At 41.0% G+C, this 15067-nt stretch overlaps 1 protein-coding gene across 1 annotated transcript in view; it reads right to left on the bottom strand.

Annotated features, from left to right (window-relative positions):
• Window positions 1–15067, bottom strand: part of SORCS3 (sortilin related VPS10 domain containing receptor 3) — a 293201-nt gene that overhangs the window by 187073 nt on the left and 91061 nt on the right. The window lies entirely within an intron of this gene.

The raw sequence follows: 15067 nt of genomic DNA, 5'->3' as shown, positions 1-15067 counted from the left end.
GGATTTCCACAAGGCTGCCCCAGGGTTTGCCCAGGGGAATTTCTCAGCTGAAGTACCTGATACATGAAGACATGTTTCCCTTCATTACTTTTTACAAGGCCTGACCCAAAGCCTGGAAAAGTGCCTGGAAATACTGTGACTTCCTTAAAATTTGAACTCCACATTACTGACATATGTCTAAACAGGTTCCTTTACATATTTCCTCTATCCAGGTTAAATAATCATTGTACAATCACCAATAGTGAACAAAATCTTCACATCTCTTCTACGAAGATTACTTTACCCTCCTGAGAAGCATTTGCAGCTCAAGTGAATCTTAGCCCTCCGCTTTGAAACAAAGAATCGTTGAGCACAAATCCTTAAAGTATGTACACACAGCAACAAACCATGAGCCTTGCCCTGGTATGTGGGCACAATTTTAGAGATAAATTTAATGGGAGGCAAGGAAATTTTAGGAGTTGGGATGGCTTGTGCTTGCACTCACATTCTGCTACTTCTGGAATCATATGCATGGGAAAGAAGTTTTTAAACAAAGCCCTTTGCACTGGGCTAATTTTTTACAAAAGCTGAAGCCAGAGTTGAGCTTCTGACATGGTTTTTCGTATGCCTACTCCCAAGATCCCTTGCAAATTTTCACTAAGAGCAAACGCTAAAGTTCAAGCATACAGAAAGAAATCAATTTATTTCTGACTTCTGTCAGCCATGAAGTATATTCTCAGATTTCTTTCGCACCAAAACAAAAAAGGTTTTGGGAAACATCCAGCCTATAGGTTTCTAACCAGATTTTCTTCTGGATCATCTGCCCAAAATGGAAAGTTCCAGAAAATAAGCAGCAGGAGAGAAAGGTTGAAAATGCACTCCAAAGTAATCACAACAATACATTTTTCCTTGTCCTAAATAGACAGAGGCCCTGGGTCATGTTCCAAAGAGGAATCAAGCACAACACACGTTTTTTCTGGCCTCTTCAGCTACACAGATTTCTTTACTTTCACAGTATCCTGAACCCCCCTTATGTTCCAACATGCCACCAATTATGTTCCTGTTCTATCGAGGTGTATGTAACTCCCTGTGAATTTCCATGCATTGCAGACTATATCTTAAACAGTCAAAAACCAGAATTCAAGAAGTGAAGCCACAAAGAACAGAGACCAACATGTCAGCCCTGATCATCTCTGTTCCACACATTCATTTTCCATATAAAGATCTGGAAAATCTCCTTCATGCTCTCAACAATAGCCATCATGCTTGCTTGTGTGGGCCACACATCACTGCACACCTTCCCGACCAGGCACAAACAACAAATAGTTTTAGAAAACATGCATGTGCTGACCACACTCAAGTTGGGAAGAACAAAACACTGGCTAGAAAACCACAGCCGTTCCATGCAGCAGACAGGCCAGATCCCGCTGCATTCTGAGACAGTACAAACAGCAAAGGTTCCACACCTCCAAGTTCCTTAGAGAGCACAAAGCTGTCATAACATGTAGATTAATGAGATTAAGACCACTTTATGTAACACTTTTAACGGGAAATCCCATGCATCCCCATCTTGTTTGCAACTTCCTTACCTCAAGAACTATCAATCATATAAAGAAAAAGAAAAGCAAGGACAAAAATACCTTATGCTCCATCTGTCCTTTGGAAAGCGTTTAAGTCATCACATTTACCGAAATTCATTGAAGCCAGTAAACCCATTTTTCCCCAAAGTCAGCTTTCTCTATGAACACTCCTACTGTTTCAAACAGCAAGGAGAGACAGTGGTAAAACCTATTTACACCTCTGTTTGAAGGTGATTCTACACTATCTGATTTCTAATTCAGATCCATCCGTCACAATCAGGTACACAACACTGGTCCCTCAAGCCACACGTTTCCAGCAGCCTGACCACTGTGCTGTTGTCAAATTCCTTCCCTCCACTCACAAAGGCACCTTATGCTAACTTTAGAGCAGCGCTTTCTGAGATCAATGATAATTGACTGATTAAGTATGCCTAATGCTGCCAGAATGTGAGCTGATTGTGTAATGGTGTTAATTAGTAACTGCCAGAGCTCATTCCAATTATTAACCTTTATGAATGTCATTTTTAAAGATAAGAGTTTGCAGCACAGCCTACCGCAGCATTTGTAATGTTTTTTGTCACACAGGATGAGAGGGAGCACAGTGACCACTGAAGCTGAGATAAAGGTAGCACAAGAAAGTAGCCCTAGGAACAAAGGATTTTACCTTTGCTTCCTGCAAGTGATACAAAAACTTAAACAGTAGAAAGGTGGGGCGTCTGTGCAGAAGAATTCAAGAACCCACTTTTCCACAAGACCTGAGCTACTCAGCAATGGCACTGCCAATCGTGTCCCAAAAGCTTCCTAGCAGCACAAGTACCAAATCAATTGCCTTATTTGCAAGATGGGCATGCTTGCAAAGTGCCATGTCCAGTAATACTTTTGAAGCAGAGAGACATAAGAACAAGTTTGCTGTTGCATACCAAGGAAAAGCACTATTCCCATGTCTGCACAGTCACAAATCTGATTCTTTCGATATGCTATGTTATAGAGGACATTTCATGATGAACCAGAATCACCAGGTTCCACGCACCCCACTTGGATCAGATCTAGCTGAACAGTTAAGCTAGATCACAGCCTACTCACCTTCACCCTCATCTGTCCCCCAAACTAACCACATGCACTGTCACTATATAAAAGGAGCACATCCAAAGAGAAAATATGGGCTTCTTATATATCTATTATACCACAACACAACAGGGCTATGTCGTTTTACTCAGAGAGACTTGTACTCATCACCATTAAAGTGCCACAGGACAAGATATGAACTTCTCAGATGATGTGAGCAAAACCCTCTGCCCCTGTGATGAGGTGGCATTGGTGTAGACCACCATACAAGTCCTCAGAGAGGTAGAGATGGATCACCACCGTCTCCCTTGCAATCTACTCTTCCAGAGGGAAAAAAAAAAAAAAAAAAAAAGTCTTGCTTTGTTTCCCATACTTTGCACAAAACAGAAAATGTGCACTTGTGGGTACAAAGCTAGATGTGCTGTGTTAACTCTGTTCCTCATACACATCCCTCTTGCCTTTATTGGTTACAGATAATAGAACCGATGGGATTTTAATCTTCCATGGGACATTTATTCTCTACTCTGCTAGAGGCACACTGAATGATGTACCATGCTCCACTGCTTGCTCTGTAGCTTTAACTACTCCATGGCAATAAAACGTTATATCTGAAACCTTACGTTTTAACAGATGCTCTTAGTGCCTTGGTTTTCCTCAACCATGCTTACAGCTTCAAGTACCCCAAGGAAAGGACAAGCCCTCCTATATGCTGGCTTTACAGAAACCTGTGTCTGGTGCACCTCAAAGTCAACAGCTTGTCTGTGATCCCTGAAGTAATTATGTGAGACCCATGGATGGATCACGGTCTGCTGAAGTCCTCAGGGAACTCACACATCCCTTGGTGCTGACGGAAGTCATACAATTCTCTTCTCACACCAGGTCCTGGGACCTATTCCCTGTGTGTAGACTGTTCTTCCCTATGTTGTTCCTGACTTCTGCTCTGAACCCTCTGCTTGTTCTTCCCTCATCAGGATCAACAATCAACAACCAAGCTTCCTTCTTAAAGCAAATTGCTATTAAAATTTCTAACATTTCAGAGAACGAGATGCAAAAGGACATATGCTGAGCTTGTACAAACTAATAATTACAGATAGCACCAGTCCCAGCTCATTGCTTGCTTGCACAACACAGTGTATGAAGTCAGACCCCATGGCATGAGAGTCCCTGCTGAAACCTCGGGCTATGAAGGTACACAGCTGAGATGCACACATCCATTCAGCCTCCCTAATTCTGCTATGAAGCCCTGAACTCCTGGCAGTAGCCACAGAGAGCTGGAGACTGTCAAATCTTAAATGCATCAGCACTCCGGAAAGTTCATAGTTGCTCCACTTACGCTCAGGCAAAACTACTGCCTGACTTTGGGGTAAGGCTTGGCAACAATGGTTATATTAACAACCTAGCCATCTTGCTATAACCAATCTCATATTTTCATCTTCCCCACTGATGCTTCATGCTGGACTACATGATCCGTAAAAGAAAATTTAACTGTCCAGTTACAGATGCCATACAACATTCTCAGTTTTATCAGAGGGTAATAGCCCTCAACTATTTCACTACAGCACCACATTTGCATCCCTGACCAGACCTGCAGGATGCTGAATGCCCAGATCCTGCAGATAGCCTAGATTCAGGCATCTAGATAGCAAGCTTCATGGCTAACTGGATATGAGCGACTAATAATATTTACAGAGGCAATTCTCTAAAGTAACTGCCCATCAAAGACTCAGAAACAAGCCCTAATAATCTGGGTACAGGATGGCCTCACTTATCTTTTACAGTTTTTATTCAGAGGCAGAAATCTTACATGTAAAAATGCACTAGGTTCCCATAGTAGTTTACAGGAGCTTTCATTTTTACTTGGTCAGGCATATACTGTAAAAGAATAGGCTGACAGATTTTACAGATGAAGAACATGTGGTAAGTAAATAAATCAAAGGCTACCTTCTGGGCTGGGTAAATGTACCCCTTTGTAAATATTATTTGGAAAAATGACCCCTTGATACTGGGGCACTTCTTAATTTCATTAGAAGCTTAATGCATGTACCACAGAGATAATGAGAGAGACAGACCAGACTAAGAGAAAGATGGAAGGATTTCTTGTACATTTTTTAACAATGTTTCTCCATCCATCAGATTATTTATAACCATTATAAAATGGTAGTACATTTGGAGGGAAAAAAACAACACACAACATAATAAAACACCAATATAAACAGACACAACCCATGTTAAAGCACTATATTCTACCAGCCACTGTACAAAGCATCAAAGATTTATATGAATTGGTCCCAAGCCTAACTGGAAAGAGGAAAAAGAGTCGAGAGAGTAGGGAGAGGGGAAGAGAGAGGAAAAGAACAGCTCACTCAAACAGAAACAAATCATGTAAGCGGATGTAAAGCCTAGGTTTAGTGTGGATGGGGAACCACATCCTGCAGCAAGCCATGAGGTGGCACCAACTCAGAAACTGTGCAGTGGGAGAACCTGCTGGCTCCTGATCTGGCCCTGGCTGCCCAGAGATTGGTGGCAGTGCCCATCTCTAGCTGAGCAGAGCCCAGGGGGTTTTCTGAGCCACAGATAAAATCTTCGCATGCAATATCATTCTTGACAGTTTTTTTTTTTAATTTTTTTTTCCTTCTAGGAACTCGCCTAGACTCCACCTGAACGTACGAGAACTTTACCTACCAAAACATGCTCCAGTAAGGAGATCCACAGATACTACATGTTATCCTAAAAATCAAATTCTTCTACTTGTCCTGAACCTTTGTCTGATGCTCCCTTATTCTTCACAGGATCACAGAATGGTTGAGGTTTTAAGGGACCTCTGGAGCTCATCTGGCCCAGTGCCTTGCTCAGGCAGGGTCACCTACATTTGATTGCTCAGGACCAGTCAGATAGCTTTTGAACATGTCCAAAGATGGAGACTCCACAACGTTCCTGAGCAGCCTGTGCCAGTGCTCAGCCACCTGCACAGTAAAAAATGTTTCCAGATATTCAGAGGGAACTCTCCTGAGTTTCAGTTTGTGCTCATTCATTGTCTATTTTCCTGTCACTGAGCACCACTGAAAAGAGCCTGGCTCCATCTTCTTTATACCCTCCCTTCAGGTGTTTGCACACATTGATGAGATCCCTCCACTGCACCTTCTCTTCTCCAGGCTACACAGTCCTGGCTCTCTCAGCCTGTCCTCATATAAGAGATGCTACACGCACCTGCTTTGGTAGACACCTTCCACACCACATAACTTGGTAATATTGTAATATTTTTATCATATTCTTTCCTGAACAACTCTTGTCAGGCTGAGTCCTACTAGGTCACATCTACTACGAAAGTTCTTATGTAATTTACGATGACAGTTCTTATTTTTGCAATTATCTATTTGCATATTTATAAGCTAATTTAATGTGTGGTTTTCATTAATATTGGCACATATCCACGCTGAATGCATCCACTACTAATCTGTGCCAACGAAACTCCTCTGCACAGGAGAGAGCGATCAGAAAAAGACATTAGTAAGTCCAAAACAAATTCATCTTTAAGTGTGGCTTCCTGCAAAAAGTTTTGCAGTCGGCATCCAAATCTAATTAGAATGTAAGATGAGATAACTCAACAAAAGGAGCAGCTCCCTAATGAGAGCAATGGAATTGCTGCTCCAAATGATAAAGAAGAGATGGAATAACCAATTCCTGTTAACAGATGCGTCTCTGCTGATGCGGCAACAGTCACAACACCCACAGGACCTGCAACAGCAGGTTTGTGGCTACAAACTCCCTCCTGAATGCTGTCTCGCTACTTTTTTAAACAAGTAGGCAAAGCACTACAAACACTTTACCTGCCATCCCTGATGAGATTATTTCATATGGACTGTGATGTTCAAAAACACATTCATTTTTGGCAAAGCATCCTCTGAACTTCTCCACCAAAGCCCCAGGACTACATACCTGGGAACAAGAACCAAGCCTAAAATTTATTTCTGATGAGATAGGATGTCTCCCTTCTTGAGGAGTTCATAATCAAATAAATTCATTGGCAAGGACAGAAAAAAACTATATTAAATATAGGGTATATAACATGCAAAAGCAGGAACAAGCATAATCTTTCACCTCCCTTAAACACCTTTTTTTTTTCCACAACAAATGTCATTATTTCACACTGAGATCCTCACAATTTTATCACACCAGAAATATCTTTTGAAGTTGAATTTCCCATTCCATTATCTAAGCTTTCTGGAATGGAAACACTAGAGATCTGGACAGGTTTAAGTTTCCATTGTCAGGATGATCAAACCCCATTGTGTTCCTGAAAAGACTGACTGGCGAGTTAAATTATATAGAAGATTTTTGTTGGGTTTTGGTTTTCGTTTGTTTGCTTTAGTGGGTTTTGTTTGTTTGGGGTTGTTTGTTGTTGTTGGGTTTTTTTTGTTTGGTTGGTTTGTTTGCTTGCTTATGTTTTGTTGTTGTTATTTGTGGGGTTTTTTGGTTGGTTGTTTTTTTGTTGGGTGGTTGGTTTGGGTGTTTTTTGGTTGGTTGGGTTGGGTTTTTTGTGGGGGGGTATTTTGGTGGGGGGTTTGTTTGTGTTTGTTTGTTTTGTTTTTATTTGTTTGTGGGTTTGTTTGTTTGTTTATATCTACTATTTCAAAGCATACTTTTAGTCACGTAAAATAGCTTTACTAAGAAAACGTGATAGCATCCAAGATAGTCACCTGTTGGGCAACAGATGGAGAACCTACTTGTGGTGTAGAAGACTCAAATTCCTTCATCGAATAAGACAGCCACAGTAGGTCAGGTCAAAAATTTGTGTTGCCTGTTAGTTTGCTACAGAATACTCTGGGAAAACTCAAGGAAGAGATAAAAGACAGCACAGTTCTTCCCATGTTCTCTTTCCCATCTCTCTTAAGAGACCTCCAAATTCCAAAACAACTAACATGTATCATGTCTCAAAAAAAATCCCACCTATTCCATTACAATACCTAAAACACAAATAGCTCATTGCTGAAGAACAAAAAAACAAAAACTGGATGACGTTTCTGCAACACTGATCCAGAAGCTGTCTGTTCCTTGAATGTCATATCATAAAGTAATTACTGTAAGACAGAGGCTACAGCCACACTATGACATTTAACAGCCACCAGAAGAAATACCCTCCATTAATTCATTGAATCCCCTTCTGAAATCCATTTATGCTTTTATTATTTCTGCCTCACAACATCGCGTAGCAATGAGTTACACAATTTAATTACTTGAGGAATAAAAAAGTACTTCCCTTTATACTAATTCACAGCAAGGGCTTGAACTTGGATCTTCCACACGTAAGACAAGTATCAGTCTCTCCCGTTGGAGCTCTTTTGTGGAGTATAAATAATTCAACAGTTATGAGGGAGAGAGGAAAAGAGAGAAGGCTAGTTGGGGCTTTTACTTGAAACATGGAAAATGAAAACTGAACAAAGTTCGCTTTTACCTTCTCTACATTTTATCTGGAATTCAATCTTTATCCTAAGAATATTCCCTTGAAAAGTTTGGAATTTGATACATTGCCTTTTCTTCTTGCCTCCTTGTCTCCAGCCAGAAAACAAAGTGCATTCAAAAATTCCCAGGTCAACTTATTAACAGGAACATCCCAAATAAGCCAGTTATCTATGAGATCAAAACTGATGTACATCCACATGACCTTTCAAGACCTATTTAACTAACACTTTCCTCACACAAACATATTCGCAGCATCCATCATTCTTGACCAACCCAGTCCTCCCACAGCCACGTTTGGAGGTCAACAACTTCAGCAAAGCATTCCCACTTTCAAGTCACAGAAGATCTGTGGATGAAGCACAGATGTGTAGACCATGTTGAGCAGTGAGTTACATGTACATGTAATGTGGACCTGTGTGTCGCCACCATGGACTGATACGCAACACCCTCACCAAATCAAGATTCTGGACAGAATGTAGTCAAAGCTAAGACTTACCTCTGTCTTCAGAGAAATTACAAATATGAATAAAGCGTTCTGAATATGGGTAAAAGTTTTAATTGGCAGCCTAGCTAAAACACCATTACAATCTGCAATTCTGTTTTTATTAATTCTCTCCGATTCAGCAGGATTTCCACCAAGGAATAGGGATGAGCAGATGCAGGGGGAAGCACATTAATAAATCACAAGTGTCATTAAAATTTGTAAACTAATATCTTCTGGGAAGTCTTGGTAATTAGTCTCAGAGCTTTCTTGGCAAACAAAAAATTAATAAATCCAAAAGGTTCCCTGTATGATGATATTCCCGCCCCCACAGAAAGGTCATTGATGGAGCAATTAAGAGACACAACAAATGGACCAGCCAGAAGGCTGGTTCATGAAAAACAAACGAGCTTCATGAAACGAGATGACTAAGGCATCTTAATAAGGAAAGGTGGGACTTTAATCTATGCACCACTCCCAGACACATACAAATGCTGTGTTTTCTATTCTTCACAGCTAGTGACTACCTAGCTCTTTGGGACAAGGAACTTCTTTATTAAATGGCCACAATCTTCATTTGGCAGTAGGTAGCTCATGAACACACCAACATGCAGCTACTGTGCATCTCCCAAATAGTTCAACTGTGGCTCCCATGCCATGGTGGCATCTGTGACTGACAGCCAGGCTGCACTGAGACAGGGTAAACTGAATCACTCACTATAGGGAAAAGACAAATCAGCAAGAATACTGGAGACTGAGAACTGCATTGTTCTTGGATGCTGCTGAAGACCAACACTAATCACACCTCAGGCTGCTGGGAGCCCCAAGGAACAACTCTCATCTCACCTGCAGTCACCTGCTGCACCTCTCCATTCCCATAGTTCTTCAGCAAACATAGTCTGTGCCTAGCAGCTCTCAGCCACAAGGATTTTGACAAGTGATTCCCATAGCCTGAAAAAACTAGCCACCGCCAAGCTAGGCTATTTATACACTAACAAACAACAACAGTGGAGTTGCCGAAATTTTGGGTATCCTGGTTTTCAAATCAAAGAGAGGTCAGGAATGTGCTTACACACCAAGTTGGCTCCTTCCCTCCATGCCATGGTGGCTGAGTGCAGACATGAGAAACCCTTCTCTTCATCAGCACAGGATTTCTGCACTTCACAGTGTCATTAAAAAGTTCAAATAAGACATAATAATGGGAAGCATTACTACTTTGAAAATCAGCTCCATTAATTTCATGCCTGAACACACTCCTTCAGAAAATAACATATATCTAAGATGCAGGTTGTCAGCATAATACTGAAAACCAATAAATATAATCAAACTTGACAACACTGCAGGGAGATGTCAGCTGGTCACACTGCCTGTCTAGAGACTGCATTTCAATACAGCATATTCCAGAAAAAACACAATGTCCCATTTCAAAATATGTGGAGCCTGACCAGTACTGAGCAAGGTATTGCAGCAGAAACCAGAAGTCACCATTCTCAGCACCACAGTCTACATAATGCATTGCCACTGGGATAGAAATTCCCTTTGAAGGAAGCTCTGGCTGTGTCATGACCCATTTCAGGTTTACCATGTTTCATAGAGGATGATACAGAAATCTGAGTCAGAATTAACGATTCTCCTGATCTTTGCCTTCTTTCCTATCTTAGAGACAGCTACATATGAAGCAAGGAGACTAAGTCCCAGTGCCCAAAGGGGAGACGTGGCATTTACACGGCATTCACCATTTCACACCTACAGAGCAACCCCATCTGGAGCCAGCTCCCTGTGCAACACACAAGCCTAGGGCACAAAAACCAGCATGAGCTCTGAAACTTTGCAAGGGAACAAATGCTAGAGGTAACACCGATACATACTGATGGTCCCTGGAGACTGTGAGAGGCTTAAGAGGTAAGGACATAGGAAGAAACAGCGTAAAGCCCTTTGGTAATTCAAACAGATCTAAATTGAAGAGCAACGTAAGACATAAAGCAGCTTGCAACCAAGCTGAGAGGTTTTAGTCATTTAGCTCCAAGCTAGGAGTTGCAGCTGCTGTGTTTTGCAGCTGTCTCTGCCAAAAAAAAAAAAAAAAAAGAAAAAAAAAAGAAAAAAAAAAAAAAAGTTGGTTTATTTTTTTAAACTCAGCACAGAGGATAAGACAACAGGCAAATCTCTTCAGGCAGAGCAGCCACAAGAGTAAAAAAAAAAATGCTTGGGGATTTTTAAGTGCTACCATGAAAAAATAGTTTTTTGTTTAATAAACAAGAAAAAATACGTGTATAAATTCCTTCATCAGCATTTTAGCCTCTTAAGCAGAAAGAATCAGTCATGGTTTTGAGTATGGGTTAATGCGTGGGCTGGCATTATGTACCAGCAGCTAATTTAGCTGGGACCACAGCCAGAGGAGGGGAACTCCAGGGGACCCATCAAAGGTGGGTAAAATGGCAGCAGGGACTCAGAGCTGACACATGCAAGTGCTTGCACTTTGGAAGAAAATCTGAACTACTCCCCACTGCCTAATTAGCTGATGTGTTGCAGTCATGGCTGTTGTATTGATCATAAATACCGCCCTGCTAACTTGTGCTTCTCCTGTCTGTTGTATCGCCCTGTTGTCTCTGTCTTCATCCGAGACTGAAAGCTCCCTTGGGATGGAGGCTGTCTCTTTAGCTGCTGCAATCCAAATAAATATAACTGTTCCTGGATACTAAAAAAGGCAACAGTGGAATAACTTTTATTCCAGTTATGTTAACAGAAATAACTGCTCAACCCACACTAGCTGAAACAGTTGAAAACATTTTAAATATTACAATAGCAACTTTAAATACTTACCCAGAATGTCATGTTCACACAACCCTATCTCAAAACTGTACAGCTTAAACAGGAGACAGGATTAGCAACAATCAAAGAAATGTTCAACCTGTGAAATCTAAAAGGCCCACAGGATAAGAAAGGAGCTTGACAAATTCCTGTTTATTCACACTCACAAAACAAGAAGGAAACAACTGGACAGCAACAAGATTAACTGATTTAAGTACTTGCTGCCTACCACACAACCTACAGAACTCCCCACATAATACACCTGAACACAAAACTCATTTATCACAATCACAATTTCTATGGTCCTATCTGGAAGTCTTATGGACACACACATTTGAAGAAATAAGCTACTGAATCGGCTTTCCCTTCTCTCCCCACCCGAATAAAATTTGCCCAAGATTTTAAAAAAAAAATAGGCCCCAAAAAACCTCCCAAGCTTTCAACCCTTAGTTGTGAATGGCACCTTTCAGACACCGTATTTTGCATATCTAACCCTCTCCTTCTCCTCTGTTCAACAGATACCTTCTTGAACTGCAATTATTGTGAAGCAGCCTGTCTCTTTACAGAGAGAATTAATATTTCATGACAGATCCTTCCCCTGTGCTTTCAGTTCATCATGTGCAATGAAGTTTGATGCAGGGACCTGGGCCTACAGAGGGTTTGGGAATTAAAGGTGCTCTAACAGCATTGCAAATCAAAACCATACAAGTTTATAGATTAAGAGGGAGAACTGTTTTCCTTTTGTTGATGGAGAAGAAGTGTTAGTAGGGGAGGGAAAAAAAAAAAATTCTACAGAATACATATGTCCAACCCTTAATCCAATATTTGCTTAAAGAAGGCAGGATGTAGCTTGATTCTCAACTATCCAGTTAGATATTTTGCTAGACAATGAGAAATAACGAAGGGGTTGCATGTCTGAAACACCTATGTAATTAAATAATCTTTACAGTTATATTTGCTAACCTACAAAAATACTTCTCCCCACAAATTCTGATGTCTCAAACACCATCGCAAGTGCAACCACAATAAAGTAGCTTCCTTTCATAGGAGGAAAATGATCACCTCCACTCAACTGGGTGGGAAAAAACAAAAAATCAAAACTGACAGGTATCTCTTGTGACCAAGAAGAAAGGTGACATTCACAAGGGGAGGAGTGTGACTGAGTATGTGTATCTTTTCCTTGAAGTTGGTTGCTTCAAGGCTGGCTGCTTCAGCAGGAATTGAAGTCTTTTTTTCTGTAGTTTTTTGGGCCCAAGAAGCATGGATTTGCTTATTAGAGCAATGCCAGTGTTCCTGCATTCACATGCTGAGTAGCATTTTCTTTGTCTAAACTCCTATCAGCCTGATATAGGAGCAGCTTCCAATGCTACTTTTAATTCTCTTTTTCTTTCTTGTTCTTGCTCCCCTTTTTAATTACATTCAGGATGTTTTCTTATTGATTTAGTTGTCTCTGTATTTTGATGCAGGGATTAGAAATTTCTCTCATATGGCAACTCAGTTTTCCATTAAAAGAAGCCTCTCATGCTATAACCCAGGGGGAACTGAGAAGAAGCTTTTGATGCATGAAGCAGGCGGAGGCAAGATGATATTTGGAGATTGCATTGCACTCTGCTCTATCTTAGCATCCTTTGAAGCATGGCTGTGTGATTCACTGCTCTCTGCCACAAAAGCAACTCCTCTCTTTTGGAAGCAACTGCGTTTGCCAACCGTTCAGAACAGATATCACACTCAGATGGGCAGGACTCCCTGTTAGCAGAAAGGATGTATCATAACTCAAGAAAACAGGAAGAGTTAAAAAAAACAATACACACCTGGAAATGTCCAGACCTTCTTCTGATAATTACTTGATAGTTGCATTCAGTTTGTGACCCACCAGTTCTGGGGGCTCAACAGATGGCTTTGAAGGAGTTTACAAAAAGTAACTAAGGAAAGCAAACCTATTGCCAAAAGGCTTAAGTTCACTCTGGAAAAGACAGTTCCTTCTTTTGAAATTTTCAGGGTCTCAAAAAATAAAAGAAAATATTGAAAAGTACTGATTTAAATAATGCAAAGATTCAGAGGCCTTAATGTGCAAATAGAACAGAAAATCTTGAGAAAAGCAGTCTTTCTCTTGGCTTACTGCTTACACTCAGTATCTATTTGTATTTCTACAACGTCCTTTCTAAAGAAACTCATAGCTGTTTTCTAATACTCCACACTGAAGTACAACATGGCTTAATCCTGAAGTTTCCAGGTGGGAAACTGATTTTCAGAACCCAGGAACACCCAGGAGCTCTACCTCACAGTTCTTACCCTGAGCTTTCCTCCCAGACCCAGCAAGATAACTCAGGAAGTTCTGACTTCTCAACTTTTCTGAGTTTCTATGCCCTACACTGACCCCTATTTCACTGCAGAAAAGATACAGAAGTGCCCCAGAACACACTGAAACACAAGTAAATGTGTTTCCCCAGCTGGCTGAGAACTGGATGCATTCAGTTGTACTGATGATGAACTACATTTCCATCACTCTGGGAAAACTCCAAAAGGGGTGTTGCTATTACCATTTTGCAGAGCTCAGGTAATGCTGTGAGTTCAGTATTACGACAGGATTTGCATGCTTGTTCCATTATTTATGCAGAGCAGACTGTTTGGCAATAAACATTTAAAGCATAATCACAGTGCCATTTGTACTTGTTAGGTAAAGAGGCACAAGTTTTTTAAGACTTAAATACCTTTAAAAGTACCAGGATAAGTGGAAATGACTGTGTTCTCTGTTCTTCGCTACGTGGTTATTTATACTTTTGCAGATTACCATGGTACAGTGCAATTAGGCTTCGGATGTACTGTGCAAGTTGAGAAGTTTCAAGAGCTCTACTGAACAATTAACCCTTAAATACATTACTGGGAATAAACCCGCAGCACATGCCCAAAGTCTGCTCCAAACAGAGGCTTTTAAATTAGCTAGAAAGAAAGAAGAATAAGAGACCATCTGCCAAGAACCTGCTCACACCTGGAGCAACCACTACAATGCATTAACAGTTCCACCAACTATCAGCTTAAGCAGTAGCTATCACATACCAGACAGATCTGACACAAGGCTGGCTTTTGCTTTTTTTTTTTGTCCTTACGGTAAAAAACACCTCATAACAATTCTGTTAAATGTATTCCCTTTCATTGCCACAGGCGGGATGGTAAGAAAAGACACCAGCATCTCTCTGTGATATCTCTAGTCCTTCAGTGGTTATTGTTTATACAGCCCAAGGCAACAAAGATTCACTGCCAAGATGATCATCTCAGCTCAGAGTGCTGAGGAACATAGCTAAGGTCAGCTAAGATGGTATCACATAGTGTTGTACACCATCTTAGACACCGTTACAGCAGGTACATACCACCTATAGAGACTGTTCTCATTGCCAGCCTCACAGCAGAGACTCCAAGGAACGAAGAGACTTGTCTAAGGACACTCAAAGGCAAGAATGAAACCAAGCTCCTCTGTGTGCCAGGAAAACACCCTTACAACAGAACCTTCCTCTTTGCAAACCCCATTTCATTAAAGCAATGTGTTCTTAACCACGTATCCCTTTTCCAAAAGGCAACTCCAGTTTTCTCAGGTTCCCTCCCGACTCCTCCCCGATCAACTCAGACACCTCCCTTGCTCAGCCTCCCGTTTTACAACCCCTCCATGCAGTTGCTGTGATTTCTACAACCCACTTAC

Source organism: Patagioenas fasciata, chromosome 8, assembly GCF_037038585.1.
Source record: "Patagioenas fasciata isolate bPatFas1 chromosome 8, bPatFas1.hap1, whole genome shotgun sequence".
NCBI lineage: Eukaryota > Metazoa > Chordata > Aves > Columbiformes > Columbidae > Patagioenas > Patagioenas fasciata.
This window is presented reverse-complemented; position numbering and strand designations above follow the sequence as displayed.